Genomic DNA, 5,305 nt, shown 5'->3' with positions numbered 1-5,305 from the left:
ATAGCTCAGGAAATTGAAAGTCAACTTCCAGCATTACAAAGTAAAAACTGTCATCTTTTTTGCCTATTTCCAGGATTCAGATGATTTTTCTGATAAGCAACTCCTTGGAAAGCTCCCTTCACAGGGTGATTTGATGATAGTTGAAAGGTGCCTTATACCAATAGTGGATCCTGGCAGCCTGGGCCTGGTCTTATAGGCCATGGGAGACTAAAAATTGGGACCCTCGTGTTTCCTGGCTCCAGTAGGAGAATGGACAACTTGGAAGGTAACTGGCAGTCTCTGCCATCCCTTCCACCCCAGGATTTCTAAGAGAATTCCGTGACCTCTTCATTGGCTTTGATTAATTTGCTAGAGCAGCTCACAGAGCTCAGGGAAACATTTAAGTTTACCAGCTTATTATAAAAGACATTACGAAGGATACAGGTGAGCAGCCAGATAGACGTGATGCATCGTCATGGGGCCTAGGCAAGAAGTGAGGAGCTTCCATGGTGCTGCCACCCTGCGGGGACCTCCCACCCAGTGGGGTAGGAACCTCCCTGTGTTCAGCTTTTTGAAAGCTCTCTGAACTTTCTCACTGCTCTGAGCCCACAGCATGGGCCATTGGTGATCAGCAAAACTTTCATCCCTGAGCTCTCACAGCCTCTTGAACATTGCTCCAGCTTGTCACATGTCACATTAAAATCATCTGTTTATACACCTTTCCCCACCACCAGATTTTGAGAGGCTTCAAAGTCATGACTCCCTCTTTTTTGTCTCCATACTCTTGGCCCCCAGAGAGGTGATTGTAACTTAAAAGTGCTTAAGTAGAGATCAAACAGAGACTTTATTTGGCTTGGGGATGAGGAAGATTTTTCTGGAAGGAGTAACATTTCAAAGATGAACTTGGCCAAGAAGACAGGCACCATCTGGATCAGTCTCCACATTTTTGTATCCCTCCTTTCAGGGTCTGGCTGGTCCTAGGTATTTATTGCAGGGATAGATTGGCAAAGATATTTGGCAGAGGAAGAGATAGGCTTTGGATCTGTCTGTTCTCCTGTGGTTGGGTATAGACAACCTTCTGTATTAGTTAGAATTAGAGACAGCTGCTTAGGAAAGAAAAGCTGGTGGTTAAAACACAAGATTTTTTTTTTTCTCCTTGTAAAAGAAATCCAGAGATATGTAGGCCCAGGACTAGCATGGTGGTTTCATGGTCATCAAAGATGCAGCAACTTTCATCTTTCTAGTCTATCATTTATATAATGTATGACTTTCATGCTCAGGGTCACTGCATGGCCTAAGGTGGCTGTTGGGACTCTGATTATCACATTTCATCTGAGTCAGTGTCTTTTCTTGTTTTTAGAGACAGCGTCTGTTGCCTAGGCTAGAGTTCAGTGGCCTCAGCCCAGCTCACAGCAACCCCAGACTCTTGCACTTAAGTAATCCTCCTGCCTCAGCCTCCCAGTAACTAGGACTACAAGTGTGCACCATCATGCCTGACTAATTTTTTCATTTTCAGTGGAGTCAAGATCTCTCTTTGCTCAGGCTGGTCTCTAACACTCAGCTTCAAGTGATCCTCCCACCTCAGCCTCCCAGAGTGCTAAGATTATAGGCGTGAGCCCCCATGCCAGGTCTGAGTCAGCTTATTTAATAGAGACTTTCTGGAAATCCCAAACAACACCTTGGCTGAACTGTCATTGGCCTGGGCTTAGTCTTACAGGGCATGGGAGACCAGCAACTGGGACTCTCGTGTTCCTGGCTCCAGTGGGAGAATGGACAATTTGGAAGGTAACCGGCAGTCTCTGCCAACCCTTTCATCCCAGGATTTCTAGGGGAATTTCCATTTCAACATCCTACCTCATAATCCCCATAAGCCACCTACCTATCCCAGAATGTTCTCTATTTTAGCCCAGGTTACACCTCTTGGCCTGCCTCTCCTGAGATAAATCCTTTGCCTACGCATGTGTCTGTATTTTGGTCTTCATGATGGAAAAAAAAAAGCTTCTGAAACTTGACCTTCGTTAAACAGTTTACAAGATATAGAAGGTGTTTGAGAGGACCCAGGAGTTAACCAGGTACCCCCTATGCAATCAGTGGCTTAGGGGGCATGGACGGAGTTTGCTCCTGGGGCTTTTCATTCTTTGACAGCCAAGCCAATATTACACCTGGGGGATGGGGAGAAACAGCTGATGCTGTGCTGGGGAAAAGGAAAGACGATACGATGGAGTGACAGAACTTTCTGAGATGGCAGAAGAATGCCGTCCCACAGTGACAAATGTTGTGGAGCCGAGAAGTGGCTTAGTTTGGCTCTACTGTGATTTGTGTCAATTAGCAAGTGCTGTGCAAGGTTGTCATGACCCTTTGGCCTTTGTGTCCTCCAGGCTCTGGTTCCCATGTGTGCTTCCAGTCCTGCATCCCGCTCCTCCTTCCAGGGGCTCCGCACTCAGCTGGCCCCACGGCCCGCTGCCCGTCCATGTGCTCCTCGCTTTCTTGCTTCCGTGCTTTTGCTCACGTTGCTTCCTCTCTGAGGCGAGTCCTCTGTGGTCCTGTTTCCACAAGTCCAAATGCCACACAGCAGTTATGAGCATGGCTGCTTTAGCCCAGACACTGCACAGCTGCGGTTGACAAGTGTACACCCACCCCCACCGCCCGACCGCCCAAGTTCCCTGGCAGGACTTGATCTAAGACCTTGATCTACCTAAACTCTGCCAGGAGTCAACCCAGGTCAAGGGCAGCCTGAGCCATTTCTGGATTTCCTAGTTTATTTAAAAGGAAGAAACTCCCAAATATCAGTGGAATTAAATGTTTATGTAACTTCACATCGAATGGTGGTGGCTATCTGTATTTTAGGTACAAATGCAGTTGGAGGTGGGTAATGGCAAAAATCTCAGCGCGAGGCTTTTGTAACAGGGAGGTTCTGGCCAAAGAGCCCTCCCTTCTATCCATGGGAAACATTCCTTTGTCTCCTCCTATTTGGATTCTGTGAGCTGGTCCTTTTGAGTTATCTCATTCCACATGGTACTTTTGGAAGCAGATCAAACCTTCCCATCCTGTCCCTCTGACCTGGCACTTCCCTCACTGGCCAATCAAGACTTCCTGTCCAGTCACCCCTCACGGGACCAACAAATCCTCATCTTTTTAAACACTAATTGGGGAGTGACCTTTTCTGAGTACTTTCCACATGCCAGGCCTTATGCCAAGAGCTTTACATGAATTACCTCATTTAATCCTTTCAACTCTCCCTACGAGGTAGATATCATTGACCCCAATTCACAGATGAGGAAAACTGAGGCTCAGAAATATAAGTCTTACAGCCTTATGAGTCTTAAGAGTCTCACAGCCTTGAGCAGTGGCTCCTTTACTGGAATCCAGGCCTCCCAGCTCTAGAGCTGGTGTTAGTTAGTCACCATTTCTAAGAGAAATCTACTCCTAGGAGCCTCTTTTTCTGTCCCTAACGCAACTGCCACCTCCCACGTGGCGTTTGTTTTTGGCCACCTTAGCTAGAAACTCATTCCTCCCTTTACAGATACCTGAGCACTTTCTCTAAACCTCTTTTATAACTCTTGCCACATTCTTTCATTTCCTGTAGTTATTTGTGTACGTTTCTGCAAACAGGGCCCTTGTCTCCTAGACCTTCTTTTCCCCATTAGAAAAGCACAATGCCTTGATTATAGAAAGGACTCAATGCAGTTTTGTTGAATGAAGCGAAGTTGCTCGGCGCTGCGGGGGCCAAGCCCTCAGCCCCTGTGCGTGCCATGCAGCGTGGTGTGGAGAGAAAGCTGTGGTCCATGAACCCTGCTGGCTGACCCCCAAGGGCACCAAGATGCCTCCTGAGGACGCTTTTCTGGGTTTTACTGTCTTTGACGTGCAAAAAGCCTTTTTTTGTTTTCGGTGTTAGGTTTCTGAATACAGAAGCTAAGAATTTTTCCTTTCACAAGGTAGGAAATGCCTTATGGAAGGAAAACAAAATCCTGCCAAAACCTTAAGAAAATTCTTAGCAAGGGTCCCATCAGAACTCCCAGGAGTCTGTCTAAAAGCCCAACTACCTCAGGTTGAAACTCTAGCCACCCAAAGAAGTCTTTCTATGAGCTCTCACTGTGTCAAGTTCTCGGACTCTGTGTGTGTGTGTATTTTAATATAAGGAAAGCTACTATGATAACCAGTTTGGTGAAAATATTTCAAATTGTATATAAAACCAGCACACTGTACCCAATGACTGCATTAATGTACACAGCTATGATTTAAATATATATATGGAAAGCTATTGTGTCCCTGATGAAGAAGGTGCAAGTTAAAATCTCATCAGGCTCCCCTGAGAATGGCTGACTGTAGTAACAATGGAATCCTCAGGATCGCAGCAGAAACACTGAGCATAGGCCTGGTGGGCCTGGCTCTCAGTAAAGATGGAGACAGAGGTGCTAATGGACAGCAAGTCTGCGTTTCTCCTTTGAATGCTTCAGGCCAGCGTGCCCTTTCCCCACCTCACCTACCATCTGTTATGCCTCTGCTCAGTCCTGGTTTCAGAAGACCCCACACAAAGGTGTCTGACTCTCTTTCCTCCCTGCCTGGGCCTTTCAAAGCTTCTCCCTGCCCTGTTGAAATGTGGACATCCGGCCTCAGCTTTCTCAAGGCCTGTTCTTGGAGTCCAGCTAATCTGCTAATGTGATAATGGGAATGCGTGTGCTTTTCCCGAGCCCAGATAACATACTTGTATTTTATTTTTACTCAGACACAGACAAGCAGGGAGGTTGTAGGAGCAGCGCCAAAGCTATTAGATAACATCAAAGTTAATGGAGCTCAGCCTTCTTGTTATTGTTTTTGTTTTACAAAAAGCAAAGAATAAGCCAACCAACAAGCAAAACAGAAGCTGCTTTGCAAATTCAGGTCCAGCTTATGGTTTCTTGTGGCTTGGAAGCCCCACCCCCAGCCCACCGTTGGACTGTTACATAAGACTTTCTCCAGCCAGAATGCTGCAGGGGTGTCCAACCTGCGGCTTGCAGGACACATACTAACTTTGGGAGGATTTTTTGCTTATCTGTGGTGTCTGATATTATGAAAAGTATGCATGGACTTTTTTTTTTTTTTTGAGCCAGAATCTTGCTTTGTGGCCCTTGGTAGAGTGCCATGGCAACATAACTCATAGCAACCTCAAATTCTGAGGCTTAAGTGATCCTCCTACCTCAGCCTCCTAAGTAGCTGGAACTATAGACACATGCCACAATGCCCCATTATTATTATTATTATTATTTTGAGACAGGTCTCACTCTTGCTCAGGCTGGTCTCGAACTCCTGAGCTCAGATGATCCACTTGCCTCTGCTTCCCAGAGTG

Source organism: Otolemur garnettii, unplaced genomic scaffold (genome assembly GCF_000181295.1).
Source record: "Otolemur garnettii isolate 467f Iridium unplaced genomic scaffold, OtoGar3 scaffold00007, whole genome shotgun sequence".
In the NCBI taxonomy this organism is placed as follows: Eukaryota; Metazoa; Chordata; class Mammalia; order Primates; family Galagidae; genus Otolemur; species Otolemur garnettii.
This window is presented reverse-complemented; position numbering follows the sequence as displayed.